This window comes from Barbus barbus (genome assembly GCF_936440315.1).
Source record: "Barbus barbus genome assembly, chromosome: 18".
NCBI classification, from domain to species: domain Eukaryota; kingdom Metazoa; phylum Chordata; class Actinopteri; order Cypriniformes; family Cyprinidae; genus Barbus; species Barbus barbus.
In genome coordinates, this window is record NC_136746.1 from 7,478,414 (window position 1) to 7,504,917 (window position 26,504).

The 26,504-nt window shown below is 37.9% G+C and overlaps 1 pseudogene across 1 annotated transcript in view; it reads left to right on the top strand.

The window, feature by feature from the left end:
• The window catches only part of LOC306883846 (E3 ubiquitin-protein ligase parkin-like), a 132,474-nt pseudogene that overhangs the window by 11,048 nt on the left and 94,922 nt on the right, over nucleotides 1-26,504 (top strand). Inside the window, exon 2 of the transcript in view lies at nucleotides 26,216-26,379. The product of the transcript in view is annotated as an E3 ubiquitin-protein ligase parkin-like (transcript). The remainder of the gene's footprint in view (nucleotides 1-26,215; nucleotides 26,380-26,504) is intronic.

Here is a 26,504-nt window from a genome sequence, read left to right on the forward strand (position 1 = left end):
ATTTATTAATTTCAGATTAATTTCAAAATTTTCTTTATTAAGTAAGTTATTTTGCTTACTTCAGTAATTTTTCTAATTTCTGCTCTCAGGTAGAGAGCGTTTTTAAATGTTTTGTGATGAAGGTGTGGGCTGCTCTCCTACTCTTCTTTGCTATTTACAGGGTCTAGGACTGTAATGGAGACCAACCACCACCTATTTCAATGATATCTGTGCAATATTCTAGCAAATATTGCTTGCTGCATTTTTAAAATGGGATAATACTGGGATAGTACTTCTCATAACAGTCATATTTCATTGTACAGTAAAAGCCATTTCAGCTTTGTAGTACCTTTCCCACAGCAGATTTTATCAGGGGAAAATCAACCCGACCCTGAGCAGAAAAATAGGTAAAGTAAATGTCGGATCAGGGTGGTCCATCAGATCCAAAACAAGGGGCATTTATATTGGGCTCTGTGCTAATGTTTTTCCTGTGCTGTCCTCTGGTGGAGACGGATAGAGCCAGATTGACAGTGGATATCTGCCCAAAGTGGAAGTGATCAGGGGGTCAGGAAGGTCTGCTTATAAACACAGTCAGAGAGAGAGAGAGAAATTTAGTGTCAAGGGGGAGAGGATGGAGAGAGAGAGAGAGAGAGAGAGAGAGCAAGAACGCCGTGTTGGTCCTCTCGGGACGGCAGTGCAAGGGGACAGGATTATTTACTCGCTGTGTTTGGAGTCCAAGGAGAGAATAAATTGCTATTGATTTTTGCAGTTAAGTGTCTTTCCTGCCTCCAGACTGACTGTGGGCAAAGAATAATTTGCTTTAATATGTATCCACATTCGTCTTACCTCTTTTTCTCTATGTCCAAAAGCGGAAGGTATCTTTGACGCAGCATTTTTGACACATTCTCGCTGTCAGCACTGTGTGTGTGTGTGTGTGTGTGAGGTGGATGAAAACTGGTTTTAAAGGATCCTGAATGCAGAACATGGGAATGAAGTCCAATGGACGAATGCTGCAGGCGTGAAATCATATACATTACATTACACTCAGATCTGTTGAGGCTGGTGCTCATTACTGAATTTGAATTTTAAATGTTAAAGTAGGCTTATATTAGGAACGCTATTTTAGGAAGTGAGGGCCACAGAACAGCAGAGGACTCCAGCTGCATGCGTCTTGATTTGCATGCTTTTATGTTATGCAAACTTTCAATGGTGAGTTGAAAGTACATGCATTGGAATATGTAGCAAGATATTACTGTGCCAGTAATAGAGTGGTGGTACAGTTTGTTTAGTTATACAGCATATGCTGTATATACACTGAATAGTTTATTGTTATTGTTAATAGTTAATGACTTGCAAGAGAGTCAAAAAATTAGGGGCACAGGGGAATTTGGGGTCGATAAGAAATTAATACTTGTACGTATTCAGCAAGAATGTATTAAATTGATCAAAATTAACATTAAAAACATTTATAATGTTACAAAAAAATCTGTTTTTAAAGTTGGATAACAATCAGAAATATTTCTTGAACAGCAAATCATATTGAATGATTTCTGAAATAATCATGCTGAAAATTCAGTTTTGCATCACAATAATAAATTATATTTTAAAATATAAGTCAATGTTTATAAATATAATGCTTATTTTAAATTCTGATAGCATTTCATCTTGAATAAATAAATGCAGGCCTGTTGAGCATCAAAGACTTTCATAAAAAAAAAAAAAAATACAGAAATATATAATATTGACAAACAGACACTTTTGCTGATAAATACTTTTTCAAGTTGAATATTTGCAGCTCTAAAGGATAAAATATAAGCTTCCTTTATACGAAAATACAGTATATTATTAATAAAATATTTTATAATAACATGAATTTATATATATATATATATATATATATATATATGTGTATATATATATATCAAGTAGTATATATCAAAATATTTTAATAATTTTTTGTGATCTTCATATCTAACTTTTTTCTATTTATTTTTTAATTTATTCTATTAAGTATTAAATAATGTATTTTTTAATGTACTATGAGGTGAACATAAACTACCTCACACATTTTTTAAATATATCTGTATGCTGGAATTTACAATTCCTGCTAAGGTGTCTGCTTTGCTCATGAATATTAATGACGTTACTTGACATTAAGTATCTTATTGGCTGACAGGGAGACATTGTTCACTAATCAGTTGTTGAATTAAGGAACCTGGTGAAATTGTGGCTCATTCATTTTTAATTATGTTATTTGACTGGACATGTCTGTTAGTTTCTGAGCATCTGCATGACCCAAGTTAAATGAATAGAAAGTTCCACTTGTCATAAAGCATAATTTGTCTAAGGTTAGCTGAATTAGAGAGTTTTTATTTTAAGGCTGTTATCTGAGGTAATTATGATGTTATTTTTAAGTCTTGTCAGGTGTCGAGCTCTGTAATATATTCTGAATGTTTTTAGATCACACAGCTTCGGCCTGTTGCGTTTATAATCACTAGTCCCACTGCTTTAATTAGAAGCCTCAAGTAATCAGGCTGGACTTTACACAAAATGATCACTGCGCTAATTAGCAACAGTTGCTAATGCAGAATCTAATCATTTATATCAATGCCACGGACCTCCTAGCCACATTCTGTTTCAATTTGCATTTAGCATCTAGCTTAATCCATGAGCATAAAATTCATTTACTATTCATTTTTAAAAACTACTTTGGCAGCAGCTGAAAAAAGTCACAAGATGACGGTCACAAGCTCCTCAGTTGTGCAAGGCGCTGTTGGCAGTATTAACCGTGATTAGCCAGCGTGTGTGCTTTGAAAACCCATTTATATCACGGACACAGTAATTCTAATCTCACGCACTGTGTAGAACTGATAGTATGTGCATCAGGAGAGAGTGTAATTGTCATGCGAGGTTTTGGGTTAAAGGTTAAAATCCAAGTATGATAGACTATCTTCATTTTCAAACGTGAGCTATTTCTCTCTGGAGCTGAACTCTTAATATTCCTTTCATAGAAAATCGGTTCATTTCCCGCCGAACATGGAAACGACTAATTTTCCATTTACATCTTTCAACGTTTCAGAGCTTTTTATAACCCGGTGACCTTTAAAAAGAACACATTTGAGATCTAAGGCCTATTTACTGCTTTTAAGGCTGCTAAGAAGGAATTCAAATAGCGTATTTTAATCACATATTAACATTCAGTAGCTCTTTTAGCGCTTTATCTGAAGCCTGATATGTCTTTTCAGTCATATTTCCGCTTATTGGTTCCACCCGAGGCTCAGAAAAAGAAGAGATTTCGAGAAATCGTAGCTTTGGCGTGTGCTGGCAGAAAGGAAATTGGTGTGTCAATCATAGGTTTTCATATCTCCAAGCGAGCTGTCATGAGAATCAGAGAAATGGATGGAGACGCTGAAAGCAAAGTGTGGCAATAAATAGCATAGTTTGGAGAAAGTGAGTAAAGCGTTAGATACCACAACAGCAGAGTGTAAGTGCTGCTATCTAATTACCCCCGCACGATCCAGAGCCTTTGGTGAAATTGAACAGGATAATGACTGTACTGCTGTCAATCAATACTAGCGGCGGGTCAGTGGATTTGCACAGAAATGTTTGTCGTGCGAGCTTCAAGTCTATCATTAGGCCACTTTTAAGGGTCTACAAGGTCGTTTATGTCCCGAATGCTGTCATTCTGTGCAGCGGTTTTCAGATAATGGAATATGTGCGTCATGACTGAATGTCTGCGGTAAATAACACCATAACCCCGAGAGGTTACAGTTTAAACACTTAAGCTGGAACAATATTGTTTTCCAGAAATTAATAGTTTTTTTATTAGAGAGAATTTTTTCTTCCTTGTAATATCAGAATAGTGTCACCCTGACCTGTTTGACTTCATGCACCCCCCAAAAATTGTATTGTTAATTAATGTAATTATATCAAATGTAATTATTTTTATACATTTAAAATAAATTCTATATTATAAATGAATAAATAAATAGCATCTACTGAACTTTTTTCTTTTTTGTGAAACCCAAAAGGTTTTAGGAAAGATCCTGAAATGAATGTGAATGAGGACAATTGGAAATGGAAAGCATGAAAGAGTAAGTCTCCATTCATTTAAATACGTAATTGCATGGAAAAGAGCAACCAGGACAGTCTTTAAAATATCTAATTGTATGTTCCACAGAAGAAAGAAAGTCAAACAGGTTTGGAATGACATGAGAGTTGAGTAAATGATGATCAGGTGACTATCCTAACACTGATGTGTCAAAATACATATTTGTGTGAGTTATTTTTTCCACCACAACATTTTAAAAAAGTAATTAGCATTGCAAGATATGCAATCTATGTTTTTCCACCAAGCATAAAACCTTCATTCTTCGGCAGTGTCTCTAAAATACCTAATATTCGTGGATATAGTCTTGCAGCAGGTCTAATGCGTTATTTCCCCCTCTTGCTCTTAGGACCCCAATCCCATTCTTGAACACCTCACTTTGATCCATTTTCCCTGAATTAATGTTTTATTGTTTAGCCAATGATTAGACCTAAGAATAATTTCATGGTTCAGTTGTGCCGGTGAGTGAATAGCCACCTGAAACACGCCGGGCTCCTTCTCTGAACGCCTCACTTTATAATTAAAACTTGAGGATAGGGTCTGGAAAACAAATTCTGCCTGAAATTGGAATTGGTTACACAGGCTCTCATGCAAATGTGAGGCGGCGGCGGCGCCAGCAGCCCCAGGCCTAACGTGAAGGATGCAGGTGAAAAATTTCTCACTGGAAAAATCACAGTGCGTTGTAAAGATGAGAAATACATATATGCATGCATATACACTGCCCTCCAAAAGTTTGGAAACGCCCTATAAAAGTGGGGTTTTGGACAATATCGGCATGAATCCTTTTTAATTTGTGATAATTTTGCACTGATAAGGGACAACACAAACTACGAAAACATATTTTATTACATATACAGTTTATACATAGAAAAAGATTAATTTTTATATTTATCAAAATATCCACCATTGGCAGCTATTACAGTCAGTTTATTCAAACATTGATTCTGAATTGGCAATCAATTGTTGAAGCTACAGTATTAAGGTGTGCTGACCCAAAAATATTTTAAAAACCTGGGCCAAGTTTAAACCAGTCACCAGACATCACAGCCTGTTATGTATATATTGCCATTATTATGTTTTATTGCTGGTCTTCAATGATAATGTCAAGTTACTTTAATGTATTTGCACCAAAATATGATAAGGATATTTGCTGATATCGTCCAAAACCACACTTTGCCAGGGATGTTTCCAAACTTTTGGAGGGCAGTGTATAATATATAGAGCATGAGACAGAGCCAGTTGGCAACCTTGATATATATATATTAGGGCTAATGTCAACGTTAACGCATGTGATTAATCAACATTTTTTAATGCGTTAATATTTTTTAACGCAAATTAATCGTTTGATAAGGTTTGACCCCAACTTTTTGCCGTCATCGCAGCGCGAAGGTAATATTGCCTGCGTCCCAATGTGAACACTATCCATCCTAAATTCTATGTTATATTAGTAATTTTCAATACTATTTAGGGCAGATAGGGTTGATAGTATGCACATTGGGACGCAGGGATTGTGTGATTATGAGGCGCCGGGCTAAACAAAAGTGAAGCGAACGCGGAGAGAGAGAGCGAGTCTGTCCGAGAGAGAGAGAGAGAGAGAGAGAGAGAGAGAGAGGGAGAGAGTGCGAGTGTGTCCGAGAGAGAGAGAAAGAGCGACACTGCGCCAGAGATATGTATAATCATATGTGATAAGGGTACAGTGAACCAGTGTTGCCAGGGTCGTGGTTTTCCCGCACAAAAGGGCTATTTTGAAAATACAGTCACGGGAAAAATTACAGAGTCGTGGATTGTGGTTTTATGGGCTACTTTTATAATGTACCGCGGACACCCAAAGTGTAGCCTTTATATACACATGTGATCGCAAAAGGAAGTTACAAACACTCGATGGTGGTGTAAAGTGAGTTCTGAGTAAAAGTGTACTAATAATGTCATAAATTGTCTTATGTAGCATGATGCTAATGTTAGCTCTAATGCATCTGCAGAACAGGTCCAATTCTTCTTCATAATACATTTTATCATAATAAAGTAAGGTCTCAAGAAAATGTTTTGTTGTATTTATTTAGAAATACTTTTGATAATAGTTGGGTAAATGTGTACTGGGATTGAAGCGATGTGGCTTGGTAAACGTTTTATTGTCAGTATAAAGGCTGATAATGGCTGAATTAAAACAAAAGAATAATAAGGATTATGTCTCATTCCTGGCGGAGATGTGAAAGGTTCTGTTTCCTTAAAATAGTTTGTCACGCATTCCTTTATTTCAACACATTTACGGGTAAGTCCTAGTATTTTAAATTTGCGATTATTCGTGATTAATCACAGTCCAGGACTGTGATTAACGCGTAAAATTTTTTAATCGATTGACTGCACTAGTTTTAATACTAAATTCTAACAATAAATTTAAGTGTGGTTTGGCGCACTTAATGTGGCATAAATGTAGCACTTCAGTTAAAGCCAGAGCTATTGAAAAACAGTTGCACCAAGCTTTGATCTCGCCGGCGTCACTGCCACGCGGTCACATGATTCATAGAGCTCTCCAAACAAACCAGGGTTTAAATAATACTCGCATAATTACACACAATGAATGCAAGCAAATAGCCTACTGAATTTAAACCAAGTTTAAAATGGTGCTAAAAAGGCATTCAACGAAAGAGTTTTATCCCCTTATTTTTACAGTGTATATATACACATGAATTGATATCGAATTGAGATCGAACCCCCCTTCCCCTCAAAAAATAAATAAAAATCTCACTCCAAGCTGAACTTAAAAGTTGGCAACCCTGTGTGTGTGTATAGAGAGAGAGGGAGGGAGATAGATTAGATTTCTTAGATTTCATTTGACTTTTTTTAAAATGTTTTTATTGACTGTTTTATTGGGAGACGTAGGTTGGTTGTGTAGACGAGCACTTGTGCAGTGCTTTTACCTCTTAGACCTCTTGGATTCAGGCAAACAGAACACTTACTGTAAAGAGACTGCAGCTTAATGCTAAATAAACAATACATTTTTCATGTAGAGCTCTTGAGCTAAATCTAGCATTTTCAAAATTTCATCCTAGCTTTTCCTTTTTTTTATGTTGTCTCATTCTTTCTGTTTTAAGTGCTTCATCGTTTTGCATCTATCAGCTGGTTTCTAAGTGGCTGGTGGGTTGAAGTCATTTTCGTGCGCAAATGTCTCTCGGTGGCCCCTCAGGTGCACTGGCCCCGGTGCCACAGGCACAGGCCGAGTCTCACTACTTAATTACAATTGTTAATGATGTGTCTTTCTGCTCAACCTGTGCCTCTGTGATGGGCCGTGACAGACAGACAGTCATGCTCTTGTGTCCAAAATCATCAACACCATTTGGTCCGGCTGTCAGTTTATTGCCTCCAAGAGCAGTATATGAATTTATCTTCACAGAGATGATGTCAGCGGATGTCAAGGTGAATCAGTGATGTTCATAATCTGATTTGAGGGATCAGCCAGGGACACAGATCTCAGCCGAATGGCCTGTGACATCATTTTGGACTTTTTCACACTTGCTCCTATGACTTGGTCTAAACCAATGTTTGATTTAACCCTTGTTTCGCCACAAAGGTCTCTCCCCTGGTACTTCTAAGATTAAACCAACTTGGATCTGTGGACCCACAGAAGATGCTATAAGGGGGTATGCGGAAAAACTAGTATAAAAATGTCAAGATAAATAAATTAGGGCTTCATGATGTATTGAAAAAAAACCTTAGTGGGATTGTCACATTGTGCAGGCTGCAGTTTAGCAAAATAAATATTTGATTTAAGACTGGATCATGGCATTTACATGCATGTAGTTCATGAATGATACAGTGATTCTGCATCAGTGCATCTAAGAACAGCTCGACTCATTTACTGTGAATCAAGCTGTTCCGAGACTGATATCATGGCAAGACTCAACCATATGGCAACAGCTAGCTTGAAACACGTTCAGGACAGCTGACTGAGCTAGTGCTGCAGTGTCACAAATGTTTATCACTTCACACACAAATCCTGTCAATTAAAACATTCAAATGATTTTAATGGTTAATTGCATAGTTTTCTGTGCGCACCCAAAGCTCGCACACAGACGTGTGTTTCTGACAAATTCTCTTTCGCTTCTGCTTGCACTTAAAATACACTCAAAATTATGTTAAAATACCTGTCTTGGCAAGTATTCTTGTTTGGTTATGTCTTAAGTGAATGTGAACGATTGAGAAAGAAATCGGATATGCATCAGTACGTTGGATCTGCGCATTAAAGATCCCGCAGCCTATACTGTAACTGTACTTGATTTTGTTCATTTTCTTATTGTGGCAGGGCTAGTAAAAGTTTTGGCATGCACCACAATTTAATTTTTATTTATTTTTTAAAATTATTTTTAATGTTCTATGTAGATACACTTCTCCACAAAATCACCCTTCAATCAAAGTCTAAAATGATTTATTCTTTACAAAAAAAGCTGTTCAAGTCTTGAAAATTCTTGTATTTTTCAGATTGCAATGTATCGGAATGTCAGATTTGTGCAGATTTGTGAAGTTACAATTCACCAAATTTGAAATTGTTACTTATTACTACATTATTACTGTTTAATGGTGCTATCTAAAGACTGGTTGGAATTATAGGGCAAGATTTTCTAAACAGGGCAAATTAGCATGAGAGCGCAATCCCATTAAAGCACTGATGGAATTGGGAAGTTTTGCGGGTGATCTACCGACAATGTGCAAATTAAAAACACAGACACAGCCAGATTATTTCTCTAATGACAAATGCAATCTACCAAGAACAGTTAAATCACCTTAGGGTCGCAAACAAGCAGAGTGATCATAATCACAGTCAGGTGATCTACTAACAACACAGGTGCAAAATGGGTGTGATAAGTGTAAAGGCCCGTTCACACCAAGAAAGATATCTATATTAACATCCACACCAATGGATGAAAACATTGTTATATTATAAGTTCATGTCTGTTGCTTTAAATGTTTGAGTTCTTTTATGTTTGGATTGGATGTCAGTGTTTTTATCATTCATCAGGTGGGGAAAAAATAAATAAAAATCATTCATTAAGTGATTCCAGTGCTATTGTTCTTCTGTGTCATTATTGTTATAGTGGTGGTATTATGTCAAATCAGTTTTACATTTTCTGTTCTGCTGCTGTTTTTAAGCTGTAGATTTCTATGCACCTTTCTGAGATGATTTACTGCATGTTTCCATTAGCACTTTCCAGAGAAAAAAATAAATCCTCCTCCATGGTGTTAATGGGAGAGGACGGATGGAGGAGGGAATATTTCCTAGTGTTAGTGGGCGCCTGATGAACGGTGCTCGACGGAATCAATTTGGCCATTGGTCTGCGGATAACTCTCCTCTAGACAGAGCCGTGGGCCTCTCAGCTTTTGCTCCTTTACTCTCTCCTTTTCCTTATTCCCCCTCCACTCTCCTCCACCCCCTCCTTTCCTCTGTTTGGATGGATGGATAGCACCATAGGTAGTTCTGGATCATGACCACTGAGTTGTGGCTCAAACAACGCTGTCTATTTTTGTCCTTCCAGTCATATCACTAAAAGCGAGAGGCAGGGAATGAAAAAGCCTTACAGTAGTATTTGTTCTCTTAATTGCTCAAACAGAGTTCTGGAATGGAAGAATCAATCTTCTTTATTGTTATGGTAGGGGGAAATTAAAGGCAATGGAGTTGGCAGTATTTTATGGTGCTTTTGTCAGCGCTGTAGCAGTGCTTTATTGCTAATCAATGGCAAGTAGACTGACCCGAGCCCAGGGAAAGTGGCCTGCAATGGCAGCTGCTTTTCCAAAGGTGTTCTTACAGTAATAACCTTCTTATTTCCATGAGCGTAATAGGGATGTGCAAAATAACATATTTTCAAAATCAACTAGGCAGTGGGTTAGTCGATTAAGTAGTCAATTAGTTGGTTTTAAGGAAATCTTGTTCATTTGGGTCCATCAGACCCCGATTAAAAACGTTTAACCGTCTTTAATCAAGGAAATACTGAGAATAATCACAACAGGAGCTTGAGCAACACACGTAGCAAACAAGTAGACCTGACAAACATGGACTGAACAGACTGGGGCTTAAAAACTCAGGATAACGAGGGACAGACAGGTGCGGGGAATCAACTAATGATCAAACTAAACAAGGACAGGAAGGTGAACAAATAAGGCAAAACAGGAAATTAAACACATGACAAAATGGGTCCAATCCTGACATATAGGGGCTGTTTACACCTGGTCATTTCATGCATTTTTTTCTGATCGGATAGCTATCCGATCCTGAAAAGACCAGGTGTAAATGCCCTCTGAAACGCTTTCGAGACGGATATAAATCCAATCGCTCAAACCACTTCAGGAGGTGGTCTGGGCCGCATTCCAGACGAAACTGGACAAGTGTAAATGGATCTGGCTGTTGAAACCACATATGTTCATTTTACTCCTCCAATAATAAATAAACGTGTGAGAGCATTTTATAGGCTATATGACATGTTATAGTCAGATATGACAGAGCTAATGCTACAAGCGTCACCACGGATGAGTAACTGAGTATCTCTTCAGCAAGCCGACCTGCAAACTGCCGCAAATGAAACTGAAAGTAAGACGAAGACGCTCAACGCACAATCATCTTCATTAAAAGTAGTGAGACTAAACTATCTTACAGTGCTCATGTCGTGCTCTCTCCTGTTGTGGTCTCTGATATTGAAATTAGCTGATAATGAATAAAATGCAGCGCCTATGTATTGCTTTCATTGAAATGAACGCCGTTAAATTTGCATATAGCGCGGGAATTAAAGAACGGATTTATATCCGTTTTGCGAAGACACATTTATGTGGCCAAGTGTAAATGGAAATGTTTTAACAAATCAGATAGGTATCCGATCATAGAAAACGCGTGAAGTGACCACGTGTAAACAGGCCCATATATGATGTTTGATATTTACAATTCTCATGAAATATTAATTCATAACAAATGGAAAAACAAATTGTTTTGGAAAGTCAAGACCTTGGTATAAAAAAGACATAGTATGGGCTGTATTTGTAATTTATTTCTGAATAAATTAATAGATCTGAACAATAATGACTGCCGTGTCAAATATAATAGGGCTAAATATAATTTAAAAGGCTAAATATTTCATTTTTAATGCACAATCATTCAAAAAATTTGAAGACCTTCAAATGTTGCATAATAACAGGAACATTGCTAATAGCAGGCGTTTTAAAGTCTAACAGTTGATGTCTAGACATTTATTGTTGAAGGTAGTGGATCAGTTACAAAACTTATACTTGCAGCTGTGCTTTAAAGTGGATGAATTTAAAGATGCAACATCTAAGAGAGTTTTACAGTTCTGACAGCACTGGGAGACTGTTCACAAACTGAACGTTCAGCATGCTGTCAGCTTGCTAAAACCATGTCCAAGACGTCGTTGTGCTTCTTAATTTATCCTTTAGTACACTGCTGCTGAAGTAGGTAAATTGCAAGCAAACAAAAAATGCTGTTTTTGGTGCCTTCAGCCAATACGCTTTGTCATGACATAATTTTGTCTTGATTTTTTGATTGGCTAAAAAACTTAAGTCTATAAAACCTAATGTTGGCATTCTTGCACCAGCCAAGTGTTAAGATGGAAATGCCACTCTAAAAAAGTGCTGGGTTAAATACAACCCAGTGCTGGGTAAATATTGGACAGAACACATGCTGGGTTGTTTTCAACCAACATTTGGGTTAAATGTTTACCCCAACTGCTGGGTAATAACAACCCAATCTCTGGGTTCGTCCATATTTTACCCAGCGCTGGGTTGTATTTAACAGAGCATTTTTTAATGGATAGCTGTCCTAAAGAATTAGTTCAACCAAATATTTTCTCATAATTTACTCACCCTTATGTTGTTTCAAAGATAAGACTTCCATTCATCTTCAAACACAAATTAAAATGTTTTTAATGAAATTTTAGAGATTTACCTCCCTCCATTGAAAGTCAATGAGGTTTGTTCTCGTGCATCACAAGAACATGTACGTTTACCATATTTAATGTGCTTTTACATTGTCTTTACAAACATAATGAAGTGTCAGTGGAATGGACAGAAATTTCTCAAACTTTCATTAAAAATATCTTCATTTGTGTTTAGAAGATGAACAAAAGTATAATAAGAGTGAGTAATTGATGTAGAATTAAAATTTTTGGGCTAACTTTAAGATTGTAGACCTCCTTCTGATAAACCAATCAGATGTTGAATGACTAATCAACTAGATGACCTTCCTGAACAATCCTTGGAACATAAGAAGCCAATTGTGTCAACTCCAAACTTTCAAGTCTTCTTCATTCTCTTTGGTTTCTTGTCTACATCTTTCACTTCGTAAAACAGTCTTCTGACCCTGCCTCCTTTCTGTCTCCTTCCTCCTTCTCCTCCTTCGCTCTGTCTGGCTCCAGCGCTAAAGAGTCCCCAGACTCTATTTCTCTCAGAAGCTGCAGTACAGAATTAAGCCAATCTGTCTTCATATTACTGCCTGTGTGCGGCCTAGATTGATCTGGCCGCCTGCCACTCCAGGCGGACACAAATCATTGGCTTGTCATGAAACCCTGGTCACCCCTCTTTTGATTGACAGCGCTCTGCCTCGTCTATCTTGCACTCTTTTATTCTCTCTGCTTTCTCGGAATTACAGTCTCGGCATGTTATCTGTAAATAACACACATTTCATTATAAGATGGCTGGCAGGTACATTTTCTTCTTCCTGATCTGCTTAGTAGAGTCGTTTTCTCTAGTCATTCAGGGAATGCATTCGGCGTTGGTTGTAGATTTGCTCATATATGTTGTGACCACATACACAGATAATCAGACATGCACTAAAGAAAAGACGCAGTTTCATGCAAATGTGAGTTTGGTGCCATCAAATAATAAGATCTTTCTGCTTTCATGACAATATTAGTAGGTTGGCATGGCATGCTAGCATAAAAAACATTTGGCAAAGTGATTTAGTACTGAGTACATGTTCCTGGTTCAGTAGCCTATGTTGTTGAAGCCTATAACCAGTGCTATAGTCAAGACCGTCTCATTCAAATCCAAGACTTGAGTAGGCTCACTCAAAGTCAAGCCTGACACTGTGTCTACACTACACACAAGTAGCGCAGCGTGACAAAATAATATAGAAGCCATTATAATCAGTGATGCTGTCTTCACTGGATGCGGCGCAACATGACAAATCCCTGAGATTAAACTGATGCGTGGTTCCATTTACGTACTGGCACAATAATATAGAACCATTTTTAATGGTCGCTTTGTCGTGTCCAGTGTAGACAGATTTTACCTGTTGCGGCACGGCACGGTGTGAGATTAGAAGGTTCAAGTCTGAGTCAAGACAGAGACTGAACGATTAACGACTAAAGAGGGTCTGAACGATTTATCCTGGTTTTGCATCAGTGTCACACAAGCTACAGAGTGTGCACCTGTCTAGAGACATGGTAATACAAAACCCAACCGAACCTGTCCACGGGAGTCTTTGAGTTAAAAGCTGGGACACACCAAGCCGACTTCGAAGAGCTAGCAACGACAAAAGCCGACGGTGTTGTTGCCTCTCATCAGCAGCCCCTTGACCAAAAAGCTGTGCTTGAACACACCACACAGACTACAGCCGACTGCAAACTAACACATGCGTTGTCCATGTTTTACTTGCCCTAAAGGCATCCTAGGTGTATATGACTTTTTTCTTTTAGACAAATCCAATTGGAGTTATATTAAATATTTTCCTTGCTCCTCCAAGCTTTATAATGGCAGTGGGCAGGTGTTTTTGTTCAATAGTCCAAAAGTAGTCAAATAAAGAGCATCCATCCATATTAAAAAGTGCCTCACATGGATGACTTAAGACACATGCGTAGTGTAAGCGCGGGTGATCATCCACCAGAAAGGTCTCACGTGAATGTGCGTATGACATATAGTGGAAGTTACACAAAACTGTTTATATAATTTTAAATATGGATATTATTATTTTTTTTTTACAAAAACACATTGATTTACTACAGGAGGCCATTTTTTTACCCCCTGGAGCCGTGTGAGGCACGTTTTAATATGGATGGATGCACTTTATTTCATTCGACTTTATTCATGTCCCCCAAGGAGCAATTAGTTTTGCAGCAAGACATACAAAAAACATAAAAAGTACAAAAACAATACAATAACACAACCCTAATAATACAATTTACAACCTTACTCACCCCCCCCCAAAAAACCTGACTACTTTTGGACTGTTGAACTGTCCAGCCCACTGCCATTATAAAGCTTGGAAGAACAAGGACAATTTTTAATATAACTCTGATTGGATTCGTCTGAAAGAAGAACGTCATATACACCTAGGATGCCTTGAGGGAGAGTGGGCTAATTTTGGGCTAATTTAAATTTTTGGGTGAACTAACCCTTCAAAACCCAGAATAAGCCCTAATCCAAGAGTGTCCAAACCTGTTCCTGGAGGGTCAATGTCCTGCAGATTTTAAATCCAACCTTTAAGGGGATAGTTCACCCAAAAATTTATATTAATTACTCGCCTTACTCAAGTCTCTTTTTTTTGGCGCACAAAAAGTATTCGTGTAGCTTCATAAAATGAACCACTAATGTCACATGGACTATTTTAAGGATGTCCTTACTACGTTTTTGGACCTTGAATGTGGTAATTTCGTTTTTGTCTATGCAGGGTCAGAAAGCTCTTGGATTTCATCAAGAATTTCTTAATTTGTGTTCTGAAGATGAATGAAGGTCTTATGGGTTTGGATTAATGACAGAATTTTCATTTTTTGGATGAACCATCCTTGAAGCAGGTAATCAGACTTACTAGAAACTTTGCGGCAAGTGTGTTGGATGTTTGGCCCTCCAGGAGCAGGATTGGACACTCCTGCCCTAGTCCATGACAAGACCAAAAACATGATAATATGGTCTAGAATTCGGACTTGAGTCCTGTCTCAAGTACTACATCACTTCTTGTAACCCATGGGGTTGCACCTCTGGCACTCGAGATCCAATTTCAACCCTCTTTAGTCCTACTGCTAGGGACCAACTGTCCTGCAGAGTTCAATTCCAATGGTGTGGCCGGATTCAAGGCTTGTTGCAAATGATTTTTTTGTCCAAACATCCTCTATTGTGTGGTGTCGTTGTGATTATTTAACTGCTCCCGATCGAGACTGAGTGTTTGATATTTACAACTTTTGATCAGGCTGCCTCTGACGTGATACCCGCGATAGCCAATGAAAGCTAGCAAGCGTCACCTACCGGATATTGCGTGCTTTTATAGTGGAAACTTGGCAGCCACAAACATGCCACGAAAGTAGAGTACTGAGAAAGAACATCAGTCATATTCTTTTTTCGGTGTTGTTTTTACTGTACAACAGAACGTGCTCCAGGACAGCCAGCTGACAGTGTTGGTTTTCCTCCATGTGTTTTTCTTTTCTAGTCACGTTTGATCTCGCGAGGCTTCATGAGATCATGTGTCACTGTAAAATCGTTCCTACAATCAACAAGTGTGTGGTCTCGCAGTCTGGTCGAATCATCTAGTGTGCATGTTCAGAGGATTATAAGGCTAAAAATCAGTCGAAACTCTCTTCATGTCTGTAATCTCCTATGGATTTAAAATTAGTTAAGATTTGAAACTCATCTAGTGTGTCCCAGGCCTAAACCAGAGATCTTCAACACGGGACCTGCTGTCCTACAATGTTTATTTCCTCTTTTCCTGTTTAGTTGCTTCAGGTTTGTTTGGTTAAACTTTGCAGGACAGTTGGTCTTTTTGAAGTGTCTTCCATTTAGTCAAGTGGACAAGTGGCCCTTAACCCTTTTTGACAAAGGGAGCGAGCAGTCAGAAAAAATATTAAATTTGTGAAAATATAATTGGAAAGGCAATGATCAAAGAGGCAGCATATTAAGTTGAAACTCTAGGTGAGACTGAATGCAAGCTTGAAAACTACCAACAGTTTGTTGTGAAATTTAAAAATGAGCAAGTCAAAAAGGTTGAGAACTGCTGCTCTAAAGGCCACTTCACACCAAGATTCATAACTAGCATGCATTACTGTCACCTTTCACTTCATGCTAAATTCTGGGTGTTTTTAAAGCACACAGGCAAAAAGCCAACAATTTTTGTAAATCGACTGGAAATTACAATCTTCTGCATCTACACCTTTGTGTCGTTTGCCTCGTTTGAGCACGTCACATCGGTCCTTTTCTTAAATATGAAAGGATGACATTTCACAGTAAACCCGAATGAATTGAGGGTTTATATTCGGTAAATAAGTGTTTGACCAGTCCACTCAAGAAACTGAAGCCAAACATCTTAAAGATTCAATTTCCAGTGAGATCCTTTTAAAACCACAGGAACACATTTCTGTAAGATTCAATAAGACTCTCCATCACCTGCACATTTCGTTCAGGTAGACACATTCTATATGCGTCTCTCTCAATCGCTTCACTTATTTATTTATTTTTTTCACTTTACCCTGTGCTCGGTTTACTCTTAACACAAATTTATTTTAGATGGTTCAGGCATTTTCCACTGTCATGGTCCAATGAAACCTAGACATGAGGTCTCAGATAGCAGACGTAATGGGAGCTGCAGACCTGGAGGTTAATGTTCTTGTTAGTTGCATTTAGCTTGTTGGGACCAACAGCACCAAGGTCATGGCATGAGTTTGATTTCCAGCCAGCTCTAACCAGTTTTTCCATCTTACAGTGTGAATATTTGGACGCTGTTCTCAGTAGGCGTGAGTCATTCGAGCAGATTTGTCACTATACCCGTGCAAACATAGCTATAATATGCATGTTAAAGCAGGCTGCCTTTTTGTCTTTTTTGTGACTTAGTTTAAATCATATTCAGTTTTATGACCAGATCTCCACATTTCGTCAAACATTGCGTCAGCTTTCCAAATGAACGCATCTGTCCTGGAGGATGAAATTTTATTGCTGCAGTCTGGCATTCAGATGAAGGCAGAGCTTCAGCTGGACATTTTGGAACTTCGATGAGAGAAAATATTCCAGCATCAGAAGATGTGCACTGAACCTTGACAGCCTTGTTTGGCTTAACATACTTCTGTGAGACAGCATTTTCCCATATGAAGATAACCGAATCCAAATACCGCTCAACCTGAACTGATGATCACCTGGATGCCTGTTTAAAACTCACCTCAGCAGCTACTCTGCTGATTGCATTGGCCTGGATGATTCATTTGAGTCCACGTCATCTGAATTTTTTAGTTTCTTTGAATGAAAAGTGCTCGCATCATTTTATTTGAATAAAGAAATCAGAATTTCTTAATTTGAATTTACATTGTCCAATGGAGGCCAAAAGTGAGGGACCACATTATAAATCTGGGATTCCAAAAATGGAATTTAATCTTGAAAACAAGCAGAATTTTGTATTTTGAAAAATGTCAAATAAAGAACTTTGACCTAAAATGAAGATCAAATAATGATTAGGCTACTTAAGGCACTAATCCAAAAAAGCATAGTTCTGACATTGATCATGTGACACTTTTTACAGATGGTCAGTTCTTGCAGAAGTATTGTGACATATTTTCAACAGAAATGGAATATTGAATACAGGGCGTTTTAATTTAGTGCTCCTACTCTCCATCTTTTGCTCGTAGCAAACTAGAGGTTGGAGGGGTGTGATTAAGGATACTCTGTCCAAGCCGTCAAACTGATATCATCAGAGAAGGAATGCTATTCCAGAGCACAATTCAGATTTTGATTAAAGATTACCAAGAATTTTTTTTTTTTTTCAGAGGATTAACTTGCACAATAAATTGCTTATCTCAAGACTAGTACTATACTTTGTATAGTAGATCTGTAAAATGCTTTATTACCCCGGGTCCATATATATATATATATATATTATATATATATAAACACTCAAACACTCACTACAGTTTTCAGGTGCACAGCAACCCACACACCAATATTTTAACGATTCATAAAAAATGAATCACTGACATTTCGCTATGGAGATAAAGGTTAGGTTTATGATTTTTTTGGTTGCTTTTAGGATCTGAGCTGAGTGTTTGGACCTAGAAACAGTGGTACATAACCCTCCTGCTTCATAACACTGTAACCAGAGTCAATCTGTAGTTTAAAAACAATTGAATGTAGTATTCTATAGTTTGGCCCCAGAGCGTGGTAATGATTGCTTTCTGTCTCACTCACTGACTGACGAAAAACTCTGACAGTCCATGCACGTCGAGATGCGCTCGCAAAACTGACTCCTGCTGTGATGAAACATGACAAAGGGGGAATTTACTCATTTGTTATCCTCCTGGAAGGCAGACAAAACAATGAGAGACATTATGGAAATCAGCACGACAGCACACGTCACCTCCGACCTGACTGTGGCGCTCAGTATGGGCTTATCTTTGTCTCAACTGTCCGCGCAGTCATTGCTATTCTTAGCGTAATCAGTAGAAATATTCTGAATGGAAATAGACCAGTTGACCGGACATTAAAGCCTGCTTGGTGATACAATGCAAAGCAATATAACACTGATATGTGTAAGAAAGAAGGAAGAGGCATATTTTACAAAGACTATGAAATGTATTGTAACATTAAAGGGATAGTTCACCCAAAAATATAAATTCTGTCATCTTTTACTCACCTTTGTGTCGTTCCAAACATATATAATTTATATATGCATGCCTCTTTAGAAATAAAACAAGATAATAGGTCCTCCTAAACAACATTGGATTCCAGAAATATAGCTGCAATTTCTGTGCTTCCCAAAACCATAATTTAAACCATAACCACCAAGTAGTGCGGTTTTGTTAATTTAATCTTGTACTGATTAATTAACAGAAGTTATTACTCCACTTCCTGCTCTACGCATTAAAAACGGTTTCATATTGTTAAAATAGCGTAGTTCAAACGATGGATATCACTGCTGCGTTTTCAGGAAACAGTTGTGACTATATAGCTGTATGGGAAATGCGTCCCAGGTTTGGCATGACACGAGGATGAGTAAATGACAACTTTTTTTTATTTTTGGGTGAACTTATCATACTGTCCACATCTAAAACTGCTTGTATTTGGTCCTTCAAACCATCCCAGTGCAGGTTTTATTCTCTGTCCTTGTCTGGTCTCTCTGATATGATTTGTTGTATTTTTAGCGTGCTGTTGGCTCAAGTGTCATTTGTCTTCAAATGTGGTCAACAGAATGCCTTTATTAGAGAATGTCACGCTTTAACAACAAGCAATCACTCAAACCCCTCTTAAAGACCCTCAGCTTTTGTCGTTTAGTAGCAATCAGTGCAAGCGTTGCCCCCTCTGTGCTTAAGTCAACAATATCACCAGATGCAGTTTCCAGGAAGAGGTATGGGTGAGTGATATTGAGTCTGCATGACCAAAATCCCTCTCTCTCACACTTTCTTTTTTGAGTATGTTTGTGTTTCTGGGGGGGAAAAAAAACTAAATGGCTGTTTATACAGAAGCATAATATGGTTGTCGGTCTTGTTTTAAAGCTAAATATATTTCTGTTCACACACAGTTCAGATATAAACAAGATTATATAACCAAACTGACTTTTAATTCCGAACTGCTTGATTTGTGATGATGTGCATCAACATGTTCCAATATACTCAAATCCAATTAGAACAAATATTTAATTGGAGCTAATTACATATGAGTGTGGAGAACAAACTCCTCCATGCCCTTCTTCTCACCCTTTCCATTTTTTTCCGTAATGTGCAATTTTAGTTTGGATTTTTTTTTCTTTAATATCAGTCATTTTTCCATTTCTGAGTTTATCTCTACGCCTCTGGGGGCTCTGAAAAGGTTGACTCATTTCAATTAAAATAATAAGCCTATATGATAACAAGAAAAAGTCCTTCTGCACCAAATCGCAGTCATCTTAATGAAGGGTTTGTTTTTTTTAGGAGATGGATGGCACAGACTGAATGTTAACATGGGTCTCTTTTGTGTCGCTGTCGGTCACCTGTTTTGTCCTATTTGACTCCTGTCTTTAGTCTTTTCTGTTTGTCCGTTACTTTAACACATTGCCTTTATGCTGTCTACTGCATTTTTGTGTTGTTTCACTGTTTTATCTCAATCGTTTTGCTTTCTGTCTGGGTTTTTATAGCCTGTTCTGTACCTGTTTTATGTAGCCTATTTTTGTACTATTTTAAATATCCTATATATCTACATTGTATCCTGTTGATACACCTAATACAGTATTCACCCATTAGTCTGTTTGGCTCGTTCACTGAAGTCTGTGAAGCTTAATTGAGACTTGCTCAGGGACAATTTTATGCAAAATTGAAATGCAAGTGACCTTGTAATATTTACAAATAAGGAATAAGTGACAGGTCTCAAATGCATTAAATAGCACAAATATCTATGAGTTTGAAACACTTAATGTAAAGTATGTCTCATGTTTAGGACAACGTGGATCATACTACACCTCATACTATATCCAGGTAAAAAAAATATAATGTATACCATTTTCTATACCATTTACCTTTATAAAAAATATTGTATAACCTTTACCTATTCTTTACCCCAGAGGTTCTCAAACTGTGGTACATGTATCATTGGTGGTACACAGAGGTCCCCCAAGTGGTACATGGCATTAAAAGAAAATTAAATGAAACAAAAAAAAAATCTGTAAAATTACGGGAAATAAAATGGCAGCTGTGGTTGCCAGAATTTTGACATAAAAAATATGGTAGCAACATTTTAGGGTTTACGGATTTAACGTAAATTTGCAATTAAAACCCGTATTTCTTTAACTGATGTAATGTTAATATACCATTTACATTTAGTCATTTGGCAGATGCTTTTATCCAAAGCGACTTACAATTGGGGAATACAAAAAGCGATTCATCTTGAAGAGGCAATCAGACAGAGGAAGTGCTCTTAACACCAAGTCTCAGTCATTGTTCAAATAAGTACAAGCTAGTAAGGGAGGGAGAGAAAGATCGAGGGAAAGAGTGAGTTTTTTTTTTTTTTTTGAGTTTAGGATGAAGTCAAATACTGCCGAAAGAGATGAGTTTTCGGTTGTTGCTTGAAGATTGACAGGGATCCAGCGTTCCGGATAGGGGTGGGAAGATTATTCCACCAGCCAGGAATGGTGAACGAGAATGTTCTGGAGAGTGATTTTGAGCCTCTCTGTGATGGTACCACAAGGCGTCGCTCACTAGCAGATCTCAGACTTCTCGATTCAAGATTCAAGATTTTTATTCGTCACATACACAATTATACAGAGTATAACCAGCAGTGAAATGTAGGTCAGGTCCACTCCAAGGACAGTGCAATTGTATAGACAAATATGAAGAAAAAGAAAAGTACAAAAAAAATATAATTGTGCAGGTCAGTATGTTGTTGACATAAATAGTAATATAACAGGAATGTGCAAAAAAGTTGTACAGGGTATTTAAATAGCAGCATGTGAGGTAGAAAAAATTATGAATAGCTTATTGATATAGTGATGTTAACATGGAGTCAAGTGATGTTATGACACAGAGTTAGAGTTTAGGAGCCTGATGGCCTGGGGGAAGAAGCTCCTCCTAAGTCTCTCAGTTTTTGCCATCAGGCTACGGAAGCGCTTACCAGATGGAAGCAAAGTGAATAGTCGGCTACCAGGGCGATTTGAGTCCTTGATAATTTTGACAGCTCTACTTTTGCAGCGTTTGAGGTAGATGTCCTGCAGAGAGGGGAGAGCAGACCCTGAGATGCGCTCAGCTAAGCGCATAACTCTCTGTAGTGCTTTGCAGTCCTGTTTGGAGCTGTTTCCATACCACACTGAGATGCACTGAGTCAATACACTTTCTATGGTCCCTGAATAGAAAGTTTTCAGGATTGCTGGTGAGACCCTGAATTTCCTTAGCTGTCGCAGATGGTACAGTCTTTGCCTGGCTTTCTTAACCTGGGCTTTCTTAACTTCTGGAGGGGATGTAGGTTCGTAATAGTGAGTGGAAGTAGGAGGGTGCTGAGCCTGTGGTAGTTCTGTATGCAAGCATCAGTGTCTTGAACTTGATGCGAGCTGCCACTGGTAGCCAGTGCAAGGAGATGTAGAGAGGTGTAACATGCGCTCTTTTGGGCTCGTTGAAGATCAGTCGTGCCGCTGCATTCTGAATCATTTGTAGAGGTTTGATTGTGTTTGATGGCAGACCAGCCAGAAGAGCATTGCAGTACAGTCTAGAAACAACAAGGGCCTGGACAAGAAGTTGTGCAGCATGCTTTGTCAGAAAGGGCCTGATCTTTCTGATATTGTGTAGTGCAAACCTGCAGGATCGAGCAGTCTTTGCAATGTGCTCTTTAAAGGTCAGCTGGTCATCAAAGATTACACCAAGATTTCTGACCGAAGTTGATGGGGTAATCATTGATGAGCCTAACTGAATCGTGAAGTCATGCTGTAGAGTCGGAGTGGCAGGGAAGACAAGAAGTTCCGTCTTTGCCAGGTTGAGCTGTAGGTGATGTTCTTTCATCCATGCCGAGATGTCCGCCAGGCAGCCTGAGATCCGTGCAGCTACCGTTGGGTCATCTGGTTGAAAAGAGAGATAGAGCTGCGGGTCATCGGCGTAGCAGTGATAGGAGAAGCCATGTGCATGTATGATGGGACCCAGCGATGTAGTGTATGTGGAGAAGAGGAGGGGTCCAAGAACCGATCCCTGAGGAACTCCAGTGACCAGTTGATGTGGTTTGGATACCTCCCCTCCCCAGGCCACCCTGAAAGATCTACCGGTGAGATAGGATTCAAACCAGCGGTGGAATCCCAGTGATGCCCAGTGATGAGAGGGTAGACAGGAGAATCTGATGATTGACAGTGTCAAAAGCAGCAGAAAGATCCAGCAGAATGAGGATACCAACCTATTGAAGTTCTGAAATCTGTTTTGTACCTACACTGATTCCTATCAAAATCAGGTGGTGATGAGGAAGTCACCTGATGAACCAAAGCTCACCACAAGCAGCTTTTCCACATGCTGAGAAGGCCAATACTAATATATAGAAGGCGCACAATGTCATTCACACAAACACTAAACACAATCATGGTGACACACATGAAACTGAAATATGGAATAAACATTAATTTAACAACATCAGATGTAACATACAACCCTAATAAACATAACCGATAAGAAAAAAACTAAGAAGAAACATAGTTATTTCAAAGAAAAAACATTAAATTTGAAATGCAATGCAGGGAATTCTGGGAACGTCCATTTACGTTTTTTCCCTGTAAATTATACATTCTTTTTCCACTTCCAAAAATGATATTTTACCATAAAATTGTCAGAAATGTCTATTACAGTTTTTCACCGTATATAGTAGGGGAACTTACCGTTAACCATTTAACAGGTTTTTACTGTATCATCTTCACAGTCTTTTACCGTTAAAATCACAGTAATTTTTTACAGTGTATGTAAAAAAAATACTTATTTTGGATGCGATGAATCATTTGACAGCACTAATATATATATATATACTGCTATATATATATATATATATATATATATATACACACACACACACACACACATATACACACACATATATATATACAGTGGTGTGAAAAAGTGCTGGCCCCCTTCCTGATTTTTTATTTTTTTCATGTTTGTCACACTTTAATGTTTCAGATCATCAAACAAATTTAAATATTAATCAAAGATAACACAAGTAAACACAACATGCAGTTTTTGAATGAAGTTTTTTATTATGAAGGGAAAACAAAATCCAAACCCACATGGCCCTGTGTGAAAAAGTGCTTGTCCCTAAACCTAATAACTGGTTGGGCCACCCTTAGCAGCAACAACTGCAATCAAGCGTTTGCAATAACTTGCAATGAGTCTGTTACAGCGATGTGGAGGAATTTTGGCCCACTCATCTTGGCAGAATTGTTTTAATTCAGCCACATTGGAGGGTTTTCGAGCATGAACCTCCTTTTTAAGGTCATGCCACAGCATCTCAATAGGATTCAGGTCAGGACTTTGACTAGGCCACTCCAAAGTCTTCATTTTGTTTTTCTTCAGTCATTCAGAGGTGGATTTGCTGGTGTGTTTTGGATCAGTGTCCTGCTGCAGAACCCAAGTTCTCTTCAGCTTGAGGTCACGAACAGATGGCCGGACATTGTCCTTCAGGATTTTTTGGTAGACAGCTGAATTCATGGTTCCATTTATCACAGCAAGTCTTCCAGGTCCTGAAGCAGCAAAACAGCCCCAGACCATCAAACTACCACCACCATATTTTACTGTTGGTATGATGTTCTTTTTCTGAAATGCTGTGTTACATTTACGCCAGATGTAATGGGACACACACCTTCCAAAAAGTTAAACTTTTGTCTTGTCAGTCCGCAGAGTATTTTCCCAAAAGTCTTGGGGATCATCAAGATGTTTTCTGGCAAAACTGAGACGAGCATTTATGTTCTTTTTGCTCAGCAGCGGTTTTCGTCTTGGAACTCTGCCATGCAGGCCATGGGAAGCACTTTTTCACACAAGGCCATGTGGGTTTGGATTTTGTTTTCTCTTCATAAAAAAAAAAACCCTTCATTTAAAAACTGCATGTTGTGTTTACTTGTGTTATCTTTGATTAATATTTAAATTTGTTTGATGATCTGAAACATTAAAGTGTCACAAACATGCAAAAAAATAAAAAATCAGGAAGGGGGCCAACACTTTTTCACACCACTGTATGTATATATATATATATATATATATATATATATAATGAAGAGTTTGGTTTCAAAACACCATAAATCCATTTTGATTAATTTGAGTAAAAATGTGTTTTCTTTACCAAGAAAGTGGCAAGATGAAAACCTTTATTTTCTGTTTTAAACTTTCACATACCATCTTTAGGTTATAATAACATTAAAAATTCTAATCCAGATCTTGATTTTCAAAGATTTATTATAAAAATTCACCCCCCCCCCCCCCCCCACCAAAAAAATGCAATAAATCCATGACATGTTTTGTCAAGTTTATTTTCCTTCAAAATGCACTAAATCCATTGAATCAATATAAAAGTTATTTTTTGATATTGAAAATACACAACAAAGTAAGTTTATCCACATGTGCCTCTGAACTTGGTCAATACTGATCTTATATGCAGGCACTGGACTAAAAATACATTCAATCAGTCTTTGCCATGTTATATTCATTTAGTTGACTAGTGCTATACACTGTAGGCTATATAACAAAAACATTAATGGCATTAATAAAAACACTCACACTGACAAGCTACGCGATATCGCGTTCATAATCGAATGCGATTCATCTACGATTATGAACGCGATATTGCTGTGATCTACGGCTCTGTGTATTAAATGCCGCTCCATCTGAAAGCACGTGATGGAGATCACAGAACTGGCTTTACTGACGAGATGCGCATGACAATCACATGCGATTTATCGTGCAGCCCTAATTTTTGTTTGTTTGTTGATCACAAAGTAGATGAGGAAAACTAGGATGCCAGTTGTATTCAAAGCGCTGGTACTATTTATCTACAGTGAGTAGAATGTTGCGCTGTGATTGGCTGAGCGGATTTATCGCATTCTACAGAGAAAGGAGACTGGCGTTTGTCACGGTTTGGAAAAAAAGGGAGAAGACATGACAGAATAACACGACAAATATTGCATTTTGCATCACATTAAAAATAAACTTTTCAATACTCACCAGATACAATACTGAATTTGGTGGAGAAAAAAAAAGGTGTTTATCGCGTTTTGTAACCAAACTCTTCACATATATATATATATATATATATATACACAAACTCTTCACATATAATATATAATTTCTAATTTGTGATTTATTCACAGGCTTGATACAGCTTTGTTCTTCTAAGGCTCTATTGCATACTCCACATTATTGTGGGATGTCAAGCTGCGCACTGGTGTTTATCTACTGATAAGGACCACTTACATCAGAGTATACACACCATAATTTTAATCCACATGCAAAAAAAGAGCGGTGAAAATTGAGTCGGTCGATATCAAAGGCAAGATATTAATCTATTTGACCTCAAGGCTGGTTTCATAAAGACAAAATTTAAGAGTGGTCTGCTTTTGACTCCAAAACTTTTCTTTACTCTATATACTGTTTATATATAGCCTATTGACTGTCGTGGGAATAAACCTGTTGTCGGTCTTTGAAAACGATCAGGATTTGACAAGATCTCCGATGGTCTCTCCTGTTCTCTTAGTATATATGCGGTTTACCTCCAGCCGTGGATTCCCGGTGGAACTGGAACAGGGTGCGAGTGTAGCTGAGCTGAAAGAGACGGTAGGACGTTTACAGGGAGTACAGCCTGATCGACTGCGGGTCATCTTTGCTGGACGAGAGCTCTGCAATGAATCCACACTTCAGGTGAAAAGAGTACTTATTATACTTTAAAATAATACAAGTTTGAAATAAATGTTTTCATGCACTTGCATGATAGTTGTAATTAAAAGTATTATTGTTAAAAATTATATTAAATGCAATGACTTGAA